We start from the raw sequence: 19,959 nt of genomic DNA, 5'->3' as shown, positions 1-19,959 counted from the left end.
CCCATTTCTTAGCAATGCCTAATGGTTTGAGCTGGATTTCTGCAGAAATTACCTTCTTGTAACCTGGTGAATCTGAGCATGGAACCCAGGCCAACAGACCCAGGCGGGCAGCATGGATGACTAGGTGAGGTCCATCCTACCTCGGTGCCCGGCATCCACGCCACCTCAGGATCCAGAGCCTCCAGAGGCCAGAACCTGTCCCATCTTCTCGCACTTTCCACAGCAAAAGTCACATGTCTGCCAAAGTTGGAAAATGTTAGAGTTGGTAACATTCTGTTTCATATTCTACCATCTTAGAGGGCAAGAACCATGTCTTGGACATTTTTTTTTTTTTTTTTTTGTCCTGGCTCCCTATACCAAGCAGCTACTCAGATGAGCAGGTCTGAAATGAGCAAGAGGCCTCCATATGGGTGGGCTGAGCTTCACTTTCAACCCCCAATCAAAGCGCTAACAGCTCAGCTCTGCACCCACCCAGCCACTAGCTTCTAAACTGGGGCATTTGTTTCCCAAGCCGCCCCCCAGATTATTTTTTTGGTTTATGCTTACTGGGAGTGCCTCTTCACCAGCTGAATCCTGACTGGTATTTGCTGGGATTGACCATCATGAATTATCTGGCTATCTGACACCATTGAAGATCTAAAGAAAATGGAAAAATTATCATATTCAGGTGCTTTAAATAGCCATTAGGAGATGATTCCATTTAATTCAGGCACAGGGACCAAACTCAAGCATTTTTGGCTTTTCTATGTGAACTTGTCAGTCAGTGTCTAGACCACAGACATTTTTAAAAATTTAATCTTTATTTTATTTTTTTCCATTACCATATAGTCCCCTTATACCCCCTTCCCCCAGCAATCACTATACTGTTGTCCATGTTCATGAGTTCTTTTTCCTTTTTTCTCAATCCCTACTCCCCTAAACACCCCCCCACTAGCTGTCATCTGCTCTCCATCTATGAGTCTGTCTCTATTTTGTTTGTTAGTTCAGTTTGTTCATTAGATTCCACATATGAATGAAATCATATGACATTTGTCTTTCTCTGACTGGCTTATTTCCCTTAGCATAATGTCCTCCAAATCCATCCATGCTGTTGTAAAGGGTAAAATTTTCTTTTTTACATAGGCCATAAACATCTAAACATCATTTATTTGTATGTATGTGTAATCTAATAGCATTGGTGAGAATGTAATCAATACCTAACAGAATCTAAGAAACACCAACCTAATATTATTAACTGAAGAGTAAGTTTCAACATAAGTATCAACAATTTTTATAATTAATGAGTTTCTCAAGGGTTGATCATTTAGAGTCAACTTTCAATTCCATGATTAAAGCTTGAAGAGATGGCCATGAGGATCCTATTTTACTCTAAAGAACTAAAGTAATAAAGTCACTACGAGCCATTAACATGAGAAGCTAAGTGGTCTTCCTTAGTGAGACCCATCCTGGTACCTGTATGGATTGGTGCAGAGGCCAAGAGCTTAGGACAATTAGGATGACTGTCTTTTTTCTGCCCATGGCATGTGGGGACATGGGCTTGGAACTGGCCCATCTGGTTGGGCACTGTCACCATCATTCTGATCTGGGATAAAGATACCTTAAATCTCAAAAGAATTTTAAGATCTAGGAATTTGTTTCAATAAAAATAGACCTTTAAGTAGTCTGGAAAATGGTTTGTTTTTGTTATTTTATAGCTATTTTGTCAAAAGTAAGGATATAATATGTCAGACACTTTCACATACATGATATTCATTTCATGTCTTTTAATTCTAGGTATTATTATCCCAACTTTAATTAAGAAGACTTACCTGGAGGTCAGAGAGATTCAAGATCATACAACTGGTAAGTAGTAGAGATTCACCCAGACCTGTCCGCTCCATTTCCCATATCCTTTTCACCACGCCATTCCTAAGATACCTGGGTGTGCTGCCTTATCCAGAAGACATAGCTATTTCTCAGTTTTATGGTCAAGAATTTCAACCTAGTATAAACAAAAATTAGAGCAAAATCTCTACTTATTGGTCATGTGCAGCCTACTTGCCTAAGATGTCTCCTATCATATTTATATCAAGGCCATTAGGCCAGAACCAAAGGTCAGGCGGCCCCCACTACCACACTTCTACCTGCCCAAGGGCCCTCAGCTTGGAGACACTACTCAAACATGTGACTAGTTTTCAGCACAACTAGTTTTCAGACATTCAGACACCGAACGACAAAAGTGAGTTTTGGGAGATTAGTATTTACACACGCACACACATAGCTGGGTTGTCTTTCATCTTAGCCATACAAAGGCTATGTGCACCTGGTTCCTCTCAGAGATTGTATTTCAGATGCGTTGGACTTAATCCTTCCTGTTCTCAAATTGTCTTTTCTGCTTATAAACTCTGACTCTCCCCACCTGTGGCAAACAAGGAGAGGTGAAAAGACATAATAGGAATGGGAGGAACACTATCATTTGTTAAGTTCCTATAATATGAGAAGCTTTCAAAATAATTTTGTAGAGTAGTTATTTTTACCCCCACTTTTTATGTGAGGCTGCCCACGCTCCAGGAGATAGAGTGATTTGCCAAGTTCATACAGCTAATGAGAGGCAGGGTAGGGTTTGAACCCATATGTTATCTCATTTTATTTCATTTTCATCTCATTTTAATTTTACTGTATCTCAAGTTAATATAATTTGTTTTTCCTCACATTATGATGAAGGTATTATTACTCCTGTTTTACAGATGAATAAATTGAGGTTGCTTCTGAAAGGGGCTTGCCCACTGGAACACTCATCTTAAACAGAACACAATAGAACATAAGCTCCTGAGGACAAGTGCCTCAAGGTGAGTGCTTGATCTCCTCATAGTTCCAGGTAAACTATGTCTTCGTGGAACCCTCGTGTTTTAATGGCATAATCGTGGCCTGCTTGGTAATGATGTAATGGCGTACAGCAAAAGAACCATGGCTTTTAAATCAAGTTCTTAACTACAGCTCAAATCTGGAAGCAACTGATGTGCTTTGTCCTCCTCAGCTTTTAAAGTCCCTGGTTAAGACTTCCTCAATTGCAAATAACAGAAACTAAGCTGAGTCAGCAGAGTTTTATTGGAAGGATGAACTCTAAGAACTAGGACAAGACAGCTTTTAGGGCCTCAGTATGGGAATTTGAAGACCTTCCTTCTACAGCTTAAGCAGGTTACATGACTCAGTTCCCAACTCCAGGACTCAGTCCAATATCTCAGAATATGAATCAAATGGGTCCAAGGGACCAGTTATGTTGGGAGCAGTGTTATGTGGTAGAAACATAGCTTCTAGGACTCACCCTATGAGGGGCACAATTCTTAGCAAAAAGGAAAGTCACCCCTAAATATCTATTCACAAAAAATACATAGTAACTTCATTCTAAGCACAAGACTATAGTACAGACAACACAATGTGGTAGGGGAAATGCCATATAAGAAGTCAAGAGACACAATTCCTGTGAATTCTCTGCACTGGCTTTGAGTAATTCCTTTATCTATAGAATGAGGATTTGAAGCAGATGACCAAATGTCTTCTAAAGACACCCTCAGTTCTAAGTCTCTCTACATGGTTGGTGTAACAGTAACTTCAATGAGAGTTTAACACAGCTATCTGAGGAATGTGCGTGTTTTGATGAGCCTCGGGGTTTGCTTGAAGCTTTTCCTACTAATAAATGAGTGCAATGTCTCAAAAATGTCAACATCCAGCTTTGTGAAAGGGGGAAGAATGTATCAATGTGGTGATTCCAGGTCTCTGGTGCTAGCCTCATAGACCCCATCTCCAATGCAACTTCTCCCGAACCTGCCTCATGTTCTCTTTGTCCTCAGCTCACCCTGCAGACCACGTGTCTGCAATGTCACATTACTGTGCTGGATTTTTAGTCAGTACTTTATTTTAATCCTGTCTCAAATGAACTCTGAACCTGATACAGAATTAATGTTGGCATTACCCTTGTTGTCAGATGCTAACCAACCAAAATAGTACTTAACTCATTAGAAAAGGAATAACGAATCAAGGCAATCTATTTCAACTACATGCCATCCAGGTACCTTCTTGTAATGATTCTATTTTGCACTAACCACAGTACTTGAGTTCTTGTCTAAAACTAAATTAGTTTTCACTTGGAACACATTCAAAATTGTAACACACTGGCCACCCGTACCCACTTGCACTCCTAATCCCCGTTACTCTGCTCTGCTTTTTATTTTCTCATAGCACTTATCACCTTCCAACATCTATAACATTATGTAAATTTGTATTGTGGTCTTTTCCCACCAGACTGTAAGTTTCACAAGAGCTTATTGTGGATTTCTTATTGTGGTATAATAAAAAATATAGATTTGGTCTTTGTACCTGGTTCCTGGCACAGAGCTCCTAAAACACTTGGAACGTCCTGAGTAATAGGATTATCTTTTGTTATTCATAACGAACCTCTTTTTGACTTCAGGTGAGTTTACACTAATGAGGTGATTAGAGATGGGGCCCTTGATAGCTTCAGGATAGGAGTTGGTCACCAGAGAACCAACCATGTGAATAGCGGGTTGGAATTTACAACCACATCCTCATCCTCCAGGGAACAGAGGAGGGCTGAAAATTGTGTTCAATCACTAATGGTCAATGATTTAATCAACCATGCCTCTGTAATGAAACCTCATATAAAAACTCTAAACAGTGGGTTTCAGGAGCTTCCAGTTTGTTGGACTCATTTACATGCTGGGAGCATGGGGCACTTGAATTCCACTGGGACAGAAGCTCCAGCTGTTGAGACTTTTCTGGACCTCATCCTTTCTACTTCTTTATCTAGCTGTACATTGATATATTTTATAATAAACTGTGATCATAAGTTCCTGAGTTCTGTGTGTCATTCTAGCAAATTATCAAAACTGTGGAAACCCCAATTTTGTAGTCAGCTGGGCAGAAGTGTGGGACCCTATTCACAGTTGGCATCTGAAGTTTGAGAGAGGCCAGGACTCTCCTGTCCCCAAGACTGGGACCTAACCTGGTGGAATGGGCAAGAAACCAAGAGCTCTGAGCTCCTCTAACACCCTAAGATCCTCCATACCTTCTGCCTTAATTTCACCAATTATGGTACCTCAGTGTCTGGCACTTGTAAAGGCCTCAAAAAGACTATTTCTTGAATTGTTAGAAAATCATTAGGAAGGAAGTGGGGCTTCCCAAGAAGATGATGTTTAAAGTAGAAGTTTACTGGCACTTCTGTGTAGGAGAGATGGCATCCATCCATTTATTCATTCATTCAGCAAATATTCATTGAGTGCCTACTATGTGTCCAGCACTTTCCTAGGAATAGAAGTAAGTCATTTTCCAACAACAATCAGTTCTCCAATTTTTCATCACCAACTGGTGTCCAACAATTCAACTCAATTCTGACACTGTTAGGAGATAGTGCAGACCTTGGTAAACTCAGTCCTCATGACCCATAGTGATTCTTCAGCTTACCCACACACACAGCAAAACGCAGCCCTGAATACAACCCTCTGAACCTCTGAAGCCTGGACTAAACTTACAAAGGAAAGACTGGTGGTTAAGATACCAGGTTTGAGAGTCATTCTCAGAAGATCACACCTGGTTTTATTCATCTATTGTGCTTCCCAGATATGTAAATTGCAGGAAAACCTGCAGCCAGCAAGTCTATCAGCACTGTTTTTCCAACAGCACTTGCTCACTTTTTGTCTCTGTTACACATTTCAGTAATTCACACAATATTTCAAACATTTTCATGATTATTATATTTGTTATTGTGATCTGTAATCAGTGATCTTGAGGTTACTATTCTGATTGGTTCAGGGCACCACAAACTGCAACAGTGTAAGACTGCACACTTAATCGACAAATGTTCTGACTGTTCCATCTACTGTCCCCTGTCTTTTTCCTTTCCCTCAAGCCTCCCTGTTCCCTGAGACACAACAATGTTGAAATCAGACCAGTTAAAAATATGACAATGGCTTCTATGTGTTCAAGTGAAAGAAAGAGTCACAGGTCTCTCACTTTAAATCAAAAGCTAGAAATGATTAAGCTTAGAGAGAAAAGCAGGTTGAAAGCCACGATAGGCTGAAAGCTAGGCCTCTTGCACCAAACGTTAGCCAAGTTGTTCATGCAAAGGAAGCATTCTTGATGAAAATAAACAGTGCTAACCTGTGAACACAAAGATTTATGATAAGAAAGCAAAACAGCCTTATTACTGATATGGAAAAATTTTACTGGTCTCGATAGAAGATCAAACCAGCCACAACATTCTCTTAAGCCAAAACCTAATCCAGAGCAAAACCTCAACTTCAATTCTGTGAAGGCTGAGAGAGGTGAGAAAGCATCAGAAGAAAAGCAGAAGCTGGCAGGTTGGTTCATGAGGTTGAAGAAAAGAAGCCATCTCCATAACATAAAAGTGCAAGATAAAGCAGCAAGAGCTAGAGCTATATAGTAAACTATCCAGAAGATTTGGCTAAGATAACTAATGAAGGTGGCTACACTATACAACAAATTTTCAGTGCATGCAAAATAGGCTCTATATTGGAAGAAGATGCCATCTGGGACTTTTATAGCCAGAGAGAATTCAATGCCTGGCTACCAAGCATCAAAAACCAGGCTGACTTTTGTTAGGGACTAACGCAAGTGGTGACTTTTAAGTTGAAGCCATTGTTCATTTACCATTTTGAAAATCCTAGAGCCCTTAAGAACTATGCTATATCTACTCTGCCTATGTTCTTTTTTTAAAGTATATTTTATTGATTATGTTGTTACAGTAGTTTCAAATTTTTTCCCCTTTGCTCCCCTCTGCCCAGTACCCCTCTTCCCTCCAGCATTCATGTCCATGGGTCATGCATATATGTTCTTTGGCTTCACCCGTTTCTGTATTATTCTTAACTTCCTCCTGTCTAGTTTGTATTTACCGATTATGCTTCTTAATCCCTGCACCATTTCCCCATTTCTCCCTCTTCCCCCTCCCAGCTGATAACCCTCTGAATGATCCCCATACCTATGATTCTGTTCCTATTCTGGTTTGCTTTGTTGGATTTTGTTCTTATTTTTTAGATTCAGTTGTTGATAGTCATGAGTTTGTTGTCATTTTAGTGTTCATAGTTTTGATCTTCCTTTTCTTAAACAAGTCCCCTTGACATTTCATATAATAATGGCTTGGTGATAATGAACTCTTTTAGCTTTATCTTGTCTGGGAAGCACATCATCTACCCTTCCATTCTAAATGATAGCTTTGCTGGATAGAGTAATCTAGGTTGTAGGTCCTTGCTTTTCATCACATTGAATACTGCTTGCCAATCCCTTCTTGCCTGAAAAGTGTCTTTTGAGAAATCAGCTGATAGTCTTATAGGCATCCCTTTGCAGGCACCTCTCCGCTTCTCTCTTGCTGCTTTTAGGATTCTCTCTTTATCTTTTACCTTTGGCATTTTAATCATGATGTGTCTTGATGTGGTCCCCTCTGGGTCCAGCTCGTCTGGGACTCTCTGTGCTTTCTGAACTTGTATGTCTATTTCTTTCACCAAACTTGGGAAGTTTTCCTCCATTATCTTTTCACATAAGTTTTCAATTTCTTGCTCTTCCTTTCTCCTTCTGGCACCTCCATGATTCAGATGTTGGCACATTTAAAGTTGTCCCAAAGGTTCCCAAGACTCTCCTCATTTTTTTCAATTCTTGTTTCCTCATTCTGTACTGGTTGACTGTTTCTTTCTTCCTTATGTCCCAAATCATAGATTTGAACCCCAGTTTTCTTCCCTTCACCATTGGTTTTTTGTGGATTTTCCTTCGTTTTACTTAGCATAGCCTTCACTTCTTCTCTTATGCGTTTGCCATACTTAAGCATATCTGTCAAGCCTGTGAGCATCTTTATCACCAATGTTTTAAACTCTATATCTGTTAGGTTGGCTAACTTCTCATCTGTGAGGTTGGCTATCTCCTCATCGCTTAGCTCTCTCACTGGAACCTTGGTCCATTTCCTCTTTTGGGCCATACTTCTCTGTCTTCTCATCTTGACAGGCTCCTGTGTTTGTTTGCCTCTGTGTCTTAGGTAGAGTAGTCCTGCCTGTTACATTTTAAGGGGCAGAGCCTTAGGAATTCATCAGTGCAGGGTGACCTATTTCACCATGTTGTGGTGCTGTATGTGGGGGAGGGGTCTGAGAGGGAACTATGCCACTTGCCCAGCACTCACCCCTTTTCCAGGCACTTCTCCCACTTCCATATGGGACTGGCGCCCCTCTAGCTGCTGCTCTGGCTGTCATTCCCAGAGTGGGTAGGTCTGCAGACATTCTAGGACCGTGGGGGTCATTTAAATAAGTGGACTCTGCTGAGAGACCAGTAGTTTCTGCCTCTGCCCCAACCCCCACTGGTCTGCACAGTCAGAAGCAATGAGGTTTGATTTTCCCCAGTGGTGGCACAGTGAGCTGCTCGGTCTGGTGAGGAGCTGGGAACACTCCCCAGGTGTCCCTCCCTACGTTTTAAAACGTGAGACCACTTTTTCCGCCGGCCTGCCACCGCTGCCACCACCACATCGTGTCCTCTCCGCCCCGGCTCTGCCTCTCCTACTTGTCTGGATGAGTATTTCTTCTTTATATCTTTGTTTGTTGGACTTCCATGCAGTTTGATTTTCTGGAACTTCTGGATGTCTCTAGTTTTGAGGCAGTTGAATTCCTTCTTAGTTGTGGAGGGAGATGCAGCATGTCTGTCTAGGCCTCCATCTTGGCTGGAAGTCGAAAGAGATTCTATTCTTGAGATGGAATCTACTCTTGGTGAAAATTCTGTAAAGATTGTTGAAATGACAGCAAGGAAGTTAGAATAAACTTAGTTAATAAAGCAGCAGCAGGTATGAGAGGATTACTAATTTTGAAAAACGTTCTACTGTGGGTAAAACACTGTCAAACAGAATTGTATGCTACACAGAAATCATTCATGAAAGAGCCAGTGGAGGCAGAAAACTTTATTGTTGTATTTTAAGAAACTTCCACCGTCACCCCAACCCTCAGCAGTTACCAACCCAATCAGTCAGCAGCCATCAACATCAAGGAAAGACCCCCACCAGCAAAAAGATTACAACTTGCTGAAGGCTCAGATGATAGCAGTTTTTAGTAATAAAGTGTATTTAAATTAAGGTATATGCATCAATTTTAGACAATGCTATTGTACACTTAATAGACTACAGTATGTTGTAAACATAACTTTTATATGCACTGGGAAACCAAAACACTTATATGACTTGCTTTATTGAGATGTTTGCTTTATTGCGGTCCTGGAACAAAATCACAGTCTCTCTAAGGTATGCCTGTATACGCCTTTACATGGGGGTGGGAGACCATCACAGCTTCACATCTATGCACAGTAGTGACCCAGACAGACTGTCCATTCAAGCCAATCAAGGAGTCAGAGGTGTTGGCCACACCCTCCCCAAGGTGAGCACTGGGAGTTCCTTCCACCCCTTCATAGAAGCCCTGCAGTAATCAGCTGCCATGTAGCCAGGGCAGAGAATGTTGAGCCAGGGTTCCTGGGGGAGGGGAGCTTCATGTGGAAAAGACACTCCATGAGTCTGAAAAGGGAAGCTTAGGAGAAGTGCATCAACAGCCAGTTTCTCAAAGTCTGAGAAATACCTCACATGTTTTCTTAGTTTAATAATCAGGGCTCATAGTTTAGTGTGAACAGATTATTTCCTTTCAAATAACCTACTACTTTTTATTTCTAAATTTAATTCTTTAGAAATTTGATTGACAATACTATTATAAAAATCTAAGTCATTTTTAATTTCACTTTGAAGTACCGTCTAACTATGGTACTTTAAATAAAATTTAAGAACAATTTTTCTTTTATCCTTTTCTAGCAAGAATCATAAAAGCCTAACTGGATAAAATTGTACTCTAAAACCAAACCAAAACCTAGTATTTTTCCCATTGCCTAATCAATGTATATTCACTGTAGAAAATTTGGATACTGCCAAAGTCCCCATTCTAAAAATGAATAGCATGTATATCTCCCCACACCAGCAGCCACTGCTGGCATTTTGTGTCTTTCAAGTCTTCCTCTTCAATCTTTTTGTCTGTGCATTCTACAAATAATGTTTTATTTTATAAAATTTTAATCACATTGCACAACTTTTAGAAGTACTTTTTATTTTATTTTTTTAACTTATAAGTACTAATTTGATGGATGGCTTGTGATTTACTCTATAAAGTAAAAAAAATAAAAATAATATTCCATTTTACACATAGATAGATTGGATAGATATAGATAGATAGATAGATAGATAGATAGATAGATAACACTTTTCTTTATCCATTTATCCACCAAAGAACATTTAGGGTGTTTCCATATCTTGGCTGAAACTCTTTAAACTTGATCTTTAGACAATTTGACATAGAGCGTCTAACAATCTATTCTCATGTCCATCTCTCAAACCAGACCACAACCCTGTCCTGGTGGTGGAAGATTCTGTGGAGGACACAGACAAAGGAGAACTTTATGAAGTATGACATTCCCTCCAAGAAATACACATGTAAAGAACAGCAAGTGAAAAGGCAGGAAGAGCTGGAAAAGAGGAAGTGAAACTGAGTCTGAGACGAGATTACCACCTTTCTCATCAAGCCAGATGAACATATGGTCGCTAAGGCACCAGATCACATATTTATTTAGAGCTGGCCATGGAAATAATCTCCAGTTTCAAAGCAACAGAAAAAGTTGATATGAATAATGCATTTTTATCTATGCCAATATTTTAAAACAATGTTCTATTTGCTCAGATCTGTCTGCTTTACATTATGCATGTCTTAGTAGAAACTGCATTTGTAATATGAAGTTGTTTACGCTGCTGCTATAAATGCAAAACAACCCACAGACTTTGTTATCAGAGAATCACTGCAGAGAAGAGAGACCCCTAGAGCAGCACTTCCTCTGTGACATGTCCCAAGGATCTTTCTCTTGCAGAGAATGGAGATGGCTCAATGCTAAACAGTAGTTTGCTTCACCTCTGCTTGCCTCAGAGTTTTCCTGAACAATGGTTCAAATGAAAAGGAAACATATCTGTAGCTTGAACACAAGAAAAAAAAATCTAGAATTCTAAGCTTAATTCCAGTGGCATTTCCAAATTACTATCCAGACTCATAAAACATACTATTACATGTTGTGTATAATGCTAAGATATCCCCGTGAAATCGGTTCTTGCCAGTTGTTGAAAGAAAAACCCTTTGGTGATTCAGGGTCTTGCCATCTTACCAGGAGAGTGAAGTTTTGTATGTCCAATGGTCTGGGTCAAGTCAGAATATCTCCTGTACTGTAAGAAACAGTTTGTTGCACCTTGTGTCACCTGCCACTGAGAAAAAAGCTTGGGAGCTCTCTTTTGCAATCTTCCAGGTCAACTGACAACTGGGTGGAATAAAATTCTGAAGTCTGATATGTGCTATTTCCAAATCCAGTTCCATAGCAGAAAAGAGCTCTTCAGCAAGGTCAGTTGTTCACGCCACAGGCCCGGCAGATCCAAGGCGCTGGGGTGCAATGAGCAGGTAAGTCCCTGCCAAGTCCCACCAGGACAGTGGCAGTCCAGAGCCCTAGATCTTCAGAGAAGAACTCTGTCTCTGCTGCATGGAAGGTCCTAACTGGAAAGCAATGCCTGGGTTTCAGCAGCGAGAATGCATCTGACCATTACAGGGGAGCTCTGGAGTGAGCGCCGCCCATCACAGGATACCACATGGGGCCAGTGTCTGAGTCTTTGCAGGCTGCCTCACCCAGGATGTAGGGCCCTGTAGAAGTCTTTTTTTTTTTTTTTACACTATACATTGTGAACACTATTGAAAGGAAAGCATGATGTATGACTATAAATTATTCCATCTTTGGATTATACTATAGTCCTCATTTTATGAATACTATTATTTTATTGTTGACTATTACAGATGTCCCCCATTTTCCCCTTTTTAACCCCCTCCACCCAGCGCCCGCCTCCACCCCCTCCACCTTCACCACATTGTTGTTTGTGTCCATGAGCTATGCATATATGCATATATGTTCTTTGGCTAATTTCTTCCAATCCCCCACCACACCCCCCTCTCCTCTGAGATCTGTCAGTCTGTTCCATGTACACATGCCTTTGGTGTTGTCAGTTTATTTTGTTCATTAGATTCCACATATGAGTGAGATCATATGATATTTGTCTTTCTCTGACTGGTTTATTTCACTTAGCATAATGTTCTCCAGGTCTATCCATGCTGCTGCAAAGGGTAAGAGTTCCTTATTTGTTCTAGCCACAGTATTCCTTTGTATAAGTGTACCACCGCATTTTTTATCCACTCATCTATTGATGGGCACTTGGGCTGAATATTATTTTTTATTTTCAAACTAGCCTTCACTTTTTTAAAAGGAAACGGAGCAGTGCCAGGAAGAGCTCCACACGACGCCTTGGGGAGCACTGCACAGCATTTGCCAGAGTCCCAGGCACACTATGGGGACCCTGATGCAGCACTTGGGAGAGCCTCACAATGCCTGGGAGAGCCCCGTGCAACACCTAAGAGAGCTTCAGACTTGTCGCTGCCTAAAAATCTGGGAGTAAGTGCATGCCTGGCGCCCTTTGTTTTGGCACATGTCATCTTGCTGACAGTGGCACAGACTCATAGCTCTGTCATCAGGCGTTGTTTCGAGTTGATTTTCATGTAGATTTGACTCAGTCGTACTTGTAGATTCATTCGCTCAGCACTGTGGGTAATTTTCTGACTCGATGGCATGAATCTTTTCTGTGTACTCTGAGTCTCACACATTTTAAGATCTTTCTGTTGGCTTTCACACTTCGGTGATGGTTTGGCTGCATCTATTTTAAGTTCAAAAGAAGCTGAAAACCTGAAGAATTGCTGTGTTTTAAAGTCTACATAAATCTGAAACCAGTTACAACTTTTAAGTATCCATTTGTGGTAGATAATCTTTTTTTCTCCCCTGCTATTCCTGTCTGGCTCTTGGAGCATACTTTGGGTCTAAAGTCTTAAATCTGCTTGAGGTACAGACACTTTTTCCTTATATTTTTTCTTTGTTTCTTCTCCTCCACCCTCTCCATTGCCTCTTCTGAAAATCCTAACATAATATTGTGTCACCAGCTTTTGTTCTCCACCTCATTTACATTTCCCCTATTAATTATCATTTCTTTACCTTTCTCTTCCAAGAGCTGCAATAATTCCTTGATCTCACTTTCCAGATTACAGGACTTTGATTTTTGGCTATTGTTTTCCTGTTAATTGGCTTTTTTATCTGCATGTTGTTTTTATGTGGGAATCATGTTTTTATACTAATATTACTTTTCTGTATTCTCCCCCACAGCCCACCACATTGGTCTTGTTTTATACATGATATTCTCTCAGGTCTCCCTGAGATTGTCATGTAACCCAAGTAAGGTCAGGGCCACTGTGGTCCCCGTCATACCCCAAGAACCAGAGTGGATAACCCAAAGTAGTTGTCAGCACACAAAACCTGCTCTTAGGAAAATTCCCAAGGGAATTCACAACTTTATAAGAAAGTGACTCTTAGAATATTTTTCAACATATCCGTCTCTTCTCAAATAAATACATTTATATCAATTATATGTTCTGTGCATTTTATTCCGAAGGGACAATGAAGGGCTTTGCACAGCATAAAATGGCAAAGTTTTCTAAAATCCACTTGTAGCATCTGTGAAATACCATTCATCCCACCTCCCACATCCTCAAAGCTTCCACAGTCTCTCCAAAACAACATCCTTTCATTTCCCCATGGCCCCTGCCCACCTGAGTGGCCAGAAGGGGCCACAGTTCCCTCTCAGCTACTCTACCTGGGAGATACCCAAATGATCAGAAATCACAGACCTTTCCTGTCCCTGCAGAAGAAATACAGTAGTCCCTCTCTATATCATGGTTCACTTATTGCAGCCTCACTGTATCATGGGATTTTTTAAAATATTATATTTAATTATTTATCACAGACTTTTTACTATATTGCAGGATTTTACGGTACTGTATATGTATATTGTTAAAGTTACGTAAGTTTAAGGGTGTAGAATATGTTTAAGAACATAAGTAGTGTTTATAAAAGTGTGGAAAAGGTTAATAAGGGAGAGGGAAAGGTTAATAAGGGACTGGAAATGGTTTATAAGTGTGTGGGAAGGGTTTATAAAACCTTAAAATACATATGAATACTAAAATAAATGTAAGGTTCCTACTTCGCAGATTTTCATCTATCGCAGTGGGGTCTAGAATGTAATACTGCAATAAGTGAGGGAACACTGTAACACCAAACTCTCTGGAAACGTGGTCTCTGATTTAGTGCTTAAGGGGAACTTCCCGGAAGAATTCTGAGGGAGAATTTATATCAAATAAAAGCATGACCTCATCACACCAGCAGTTTGCTTTTCCTGCATTACCTTGGATTTTGCATGGATGAGGGCCTCATGCTGACCCAGGTTTTCACTTCAAGCTAATAGGTCTTCTGATAAGTTCATGCACGTTTATAAACAAGCCCAGACTTGTTTATTCAGCCCCTCCTACCAGGCTATGGCCTGGGCCGTGCTCCTGATCTAGGCCTTAGCCATCTTCGGCATCGCTGTAGGCTGCCCCTGGGCACAAGGGAATGGTTGTCATCCACACCTGGGGTCAAGGTGGTTGGGTGCACCATCCAATTCCTCAGCCCTGTGGGCCACACACCCTCCAAGAGCTGTTTCCCACAGCTGCACCGTGGCTGTGGCCTGACTGGACCCTGCAGGGCTTCCCACTCCAGGTCCTCTGCCCACTTCAGTCCCAAACCCAGCCCCGCCACCTCTGCTACAAACAGTGGATCCAGGTGATGCAGGGTGGTGGCTTCCAGCCCTTGGAGTCTCCCCAGCCATAGCAGGCTGTGGGAAGGAGGCCCGTGGCCTGCCATGCTCCCCTTTTTGGTCTTGCAAATGGACTTCTGTGGCAGGAGCCAGAGACAGGTCCTCCCAGACCCCACGACCAGCAGGGCAAAGCGGACATTGCCCCCTCGCCTGTCCGGAGTGAATGACTGGTTGAAGCCCCTGTACAAATACCAGGCGATATCCTGGGCCATGTTCCTGATCCTGGCCTTGGTGATGTATTGCATTTTTATTCCCATGCTGCCTAGTATGTGGAAGTACATCACCTGCGGAGTATCCTTTTACTGGGACAGCACCTGCCAGTTGTCCTGAGTGGGAAGGGGCTTCGAAAGGACTCCTCCAACAGAGCGGGCTCCTGACACCTGCTGTGCCAGGGACACTCCCTCTGTCCTCTACACTGAATCAACCCCAGGGGTCATCTCCTGCTCCCAACTCTTCACTCTATGCACCTCCCCATTCTCATGGTATCCAACACCTCACCCCAACACACACACGACATGCTCCCCTATTCTCTGTCAGGCTCACTATCTCGATGTCCTGGATAAAGTGCAGATGCTTACACAAGACCGTCTGTCTCTCACCTGTGGTTGGTGCAGAGAGAGTGTGCTTGGCTTCAGTGGGGTGGTGAAGGGGCCTCAAAGTGGGGAGCAGAGAGCTGTGAAGACAGGAAGGAGGTGAGACTTGGGTCACTGCAGCTTTTACAACGATGAAAAAGGTTGATCTGTGTGGTCCAACAAAGAAGACTGAGTTCAGTAAGGACTTTTAAAAAATGCTAAAGCCTTTACAATGTACAGCTCAAGTTTGCTCACCCCAAACTCCTGCCAGGTGCTTGCTAGGGGACCCTGTCCCCCTGACAGAGCTTCCAGGTCAGCCCTCCCATGGCCCACTGATGGGGTCGCAGGTCTGAGGTCCCCCAGGAGTGGCTGTGCTCTGTTGTGCCCAGGAGACGTCTCCCTTTGTGCCTCAGTCGTGAGCCTCAGGGCAGCTTGAGGTTTTGTGTGTTTTGTTGATGCTCTTGCAGCACCAGCTCCCTCACAAGCTGGACCTGTGAGTCCAGCACCCCTCCCACCCTCCCCCCTTAGCATCACAGTGGGCTGTGTCTGAGTTCCCCTGGCTGCTGCTGGAACAAGTACCACAGACTTGGGCGGCTTGAACAAAGTTTATTCTCTCTCTGTTCTGGGTCCAAAAGTCTGAGATCATGGTGTGGGCAGGGCCATGCTCCCTCTGAAGACTCCAGGGAAGGACCTGCTCCTCAGTTCCAACCCTGGTGGCCTCAGGTGTCTCTTGGCTTGAGGACAACTTCCTTCTGGGTGTCTTCATATGGTCCTTCCTCTGTTCTAATCTCTTCTCAAAAGGATGCCAGGCATATGATAAGGATTCACCCTAGGATGTCATCCTAACTTGATCTTCCACAAAGACCCTGTTTCTGAATAAGATGCATCGCAGGTCTGGAGGGTCAGGGTTGCAGCCTCTGTTGGGGACCCAGTTCAGCCCCTAATTGTGGGTTTGCCTATGTGCTGGATTATAACCCATTATCCTCATTCTCTTTTGACCCATAACTCAGCCCTGTTTGGGCTCTGAGTCTTTGTTCAGTGGTCGTGCTGAGCTCCTGTCTGCTTTATGGTCTAGCAAGGACTGAAGGCTCACCAGCCCTTCCTGCCCATACCTGCCCTGCCCATCCCCCACCCCTGGGAGCTCAAGGCTCAGTCAGTGCTGCCCCTCCCACTGGTTCTACATGGTGGACACAGGATGGGTTCCCTGGCTGTCCAGGGCTCAGGCTGCCTTTGGAACACACCTGTCGGTCCACTTTCCCACCCTAGGAACCCCCCTGCTGTGACACCCTGGAGGGAAAAGAGCAGGTGACTGTGGCAGGGGGAACCCTGCTGTGGGCCCCGTTCTCCAGTCTCCTGCTGCTACCATCAGGAGGAGAGGTTAATGGTGTGAGGGGTCCTGTCCTGGGCTGGGAACCCCTGCACTTTCTGTTTCCCAACAGGGACTGTTGCAAGGGACCTTCCAGCCTGTTCTCAGAACAGCTCCTGCAAACCCTCAGGACTCGTTGTTAGCTTGTACCTAAAATAAAATCACCTCTGAAAGTGAAAGCAGAGAATTTGAGGATGTGGCAGCTACAACGTGGCCTTTCCATTCCAGGGGCCCAGCCCACCCACAGTGAAGGGCACGGAGTGAGAATGGCCAGGTCATCTTGGGGATGTGACCAACTTTCCCTCAGCCATCATTGCTGTGGGTGACCTGTGTGTGAAGGGGCTGACTCAGACCTGGTTGAGTGCCAAGTGCTCATGGTGGCCTGATGTGCAAGCTGAGTGTAGAGATTGAAGCAAAGGGCTTGGGCCGCACAGTACAGTCCCAGCCTCACCAGCTGCCCGGGAGGAGGTCTCATCCAGCCATCTGGGCCACCCTTCTGTCCATCCACCTGTACCAATGCTGGCTACCGCCCTCCACACACAACCTTTAGAACACAGCTTGGTGCCCACCTGTGCACCCAGGCCTTTCCCTAGTGAAGCATTTGGGAGCCGCACCTTTAGGTAAACTATTGTTCCCCCTCGGGGGGGCCATGGCTCCAATCTGAAAGCCTTCCCCCAGCAGGCTCTGCTTTGTCCTTCCTGGAGGAGAAATGAGGGGTAAGAAATGTTGTCCTTGGTCCCTGCCATTAGCTGGGTACACAGCCCCTGGTCCTGCTCTGTGGAGCTTCCCCACTTAAGCGAGCAACCCGAGGGTGTCTGCCCCTGCCACACACTGGAGCAGGTGTCTCAGCTTAATAAAAAGCACACCGGGCACAGCACTAGTCATAGGTCCATATTTACTTCCTGGGCCATCGGGCAGGCAGGGTGGCCCCTCCAGGGATGGGGGTCAGTGTACAGCAGACTTCAGGTGAGCAGGAAAAGCTGCTGGCTGCTGGCCTGAGGCCAGATGGGCTCCGGAGTAGCAGTAGCGTCCAGCAGCACCCCACATTCTAGATTAGGACCCAGCCCCTGACACCCTGGGGCGATGGGTCATGTATATATAGTAGATGGTTCATAAGTGTCCTTTTTCTTCTTTCTCCTTTTTAGTATCAAATAGGATGAGCACATTTGATTATGTGACCTGGGGCTGCAAACAACAGAGGTCAAAGGTCTCATCGAGGACCCCAATTAGTCCTTTCCAACAGGAGTATTACCACAGGTAAGGATGTCCCCGTGCTGCCTCATTCCTGTTATTCAGGGCTGGGACAAGTTCCAAGGTCACCTTGGGGCTAGGGCCACTTAGTCACAGATTTTTGCTTCTGTGTGGGCATGGTCCTAAGTGTGTGTACATGAACATGGCATGTGTGTGACACAGTACATGTGTGTGTCAGTGGGTGTGGTGTGCATGTTCGTGTTGCATCATTTCTACACTCACTCTGCTTGGGGTCATGCCAGCAGGGCTGACGCCATTAGGTCCATTGCTTGAGCTGCTCCTCATTAACACTACAAACACTTGCCCCTCAAAGGTCACTTTCAGAAAAATGAAAACAGAAGCCGCAGGCAGAAACAAAATAGCTACAAATCCTATACTGGTATCCAGAATGCATAAAGAATTTTCTAAACTCAATTATGAGAAAAATGGCCAAGTTTTTAAAATGCGCAAAGGATTTGAACAAACTGTTTAGCAAGGTGGACTTGTGGGGGGCTAATAATCACGAGAAAAGATGGTCCACCATCTGGCACTCAGGGGATGCAGATGAACAGCGGGAGGTACCACTACAGATGGGGAGATGCTCAACTCAAAAGGGCCAACAAGTGTTGGTGAAGCTTTGGGAAACTGGAAGCCTCACACATTGCTAGTGGGAAGTAAAATTACACCAGCTGGAAAGCACCTGAGCCAGCAATCCCATTCCCGATTGTTCGCAAAAGGGAGAAGGGAAAACACGGGAGCACAGGGCAGCAGTCGGGAGGGTGCACGCTGTCCCTGGACCCAGGAGACTCTGAGGGACCAGTGCTCAAAATCAGCTAAAAATTTGCTGGAATCTAGTGTAAAATAAGTTCAGTGTCAACAAATTTTACTTATTTTATGTCTTTCATTTATCTTCACAGTAAACAGATTACAACCCAAGTTCATCTGCATGTAGGTAAGTTGTAATCTTACTAGAGTAGTTTCATCTGAGAATTAGCTATATTCTCTTCTTAACCTGTCTTGCTTTAAACAGTCTTCTTACTTCAAAGTTATACAAATATCCTCCATATTCTTTGCTAAGTTCATAATTCTTATTTGCTTTCTTTATATTTTGATTTCCAAGTCATCTTGAATTTATTTTCTCATTCACTGAGATAGGAGCTAAGATTATTTTATGACAATGTAACTGTTGGTCACCAGGTTGCCCTTCCTCATAAAGCGAAAGGCCACCTTTCCTGACGCTCCCAGTTCCCAGGGACACCTGGCTCAGACCTGCCTCCAGACGCCGGTGTCTGTCTCACTGCTCCATGCCCCATAGCAGCACAGTGCTGTTTGGATGGCAGGGCTTTATTCGGTTACCTTTGAATATTTGCTAGGTGAATCCCCCTCTTAAGATTCTGTATTTTTTATTACTTTGACAATTCCTTCAGATGTTTATTTTTCCACATCAACTTTAAAATCATTTTCTGCAGTTTCCAGAAACCTGGCATTTAAACTGGACTTACATTAAGTACAAAGCAGAGGGGGCCCCAAGCTGGCCAAAAGCATAATCTTCTGTGTTTTTAGCAAACAAGCTTACCCCCAGCAGGGCATCCAAGAGCCAGCTGAGTAGCTCTGTCTGTCACATCTCTTAGTTTTTAGCTTCTACACTCAACTCTGGGAAATTTCAAAGAAATTCCATCCACTTACCAAACAACATTCACAAGAACAAATTCCAGATGGATGAAAGCATTTAACTTAAATATGCAACTTTTACATAACAAGAAAGGAGTATTATTTTAATTTGAGGGCAGAGAGTCTTTTTTTCTAATTTCTTTTTTTATTGATGTTCTATTACCATTGTCCCACTTTCACCCATTGCTCCCCCCTGCCCTGCCCACCCTCCTTCTCCCACAGTCAATCAATCCCCACCCTGTTGTTCATGTCCATGGGCCATTTATATTAGTTCCTTGAAGAAGAGTCTT

General features: G+C 43.3%; 1 long non-coding RNA gene across 1 annotated transcript; it reads right to left on the bottom strand.

Moving 5' to 3' along the window:
• Window positions 1-181: 181 nt before the first annotated feature.
• On the bottom strand, window positions 182-15,500 carry LOC150015308 (uncharacterized). Its single transcript, XR_016509983.1, has 3 exons — window positions 15,430-15,500; window positions 547-636; window positions 182-237 (listed from the first exon to the last, which is right to left on the bottom strand). It is a non-coding gene; the product is annotated as an uncharacterized LOC150015308 (long non-coding RNA).
• Between the last annotated feature and the right edge of the window lie 4,459 nt (window positions 15,501-19,959).

This window comes from Furipterus horrens, unplaced genomic scaffold (genome assembly GCF_987537825.1).
Source record: "Furipterus horrens unplaced genomic scaffold, mFurHor1.1.pri manual_scaffold_3, whole genome shotgun sequence".
NCBI classification, from domain to species: Eukaryota; Metazoa; Chordata; class Mammalia; order Chiroptera; family Furipteridae; genus Furipterus; species Furipterus horrens.
Note: the sequence above shows the minus strand (reverse complement) of the source record. Positions and strands in the feature narration are given on the sequence as shown.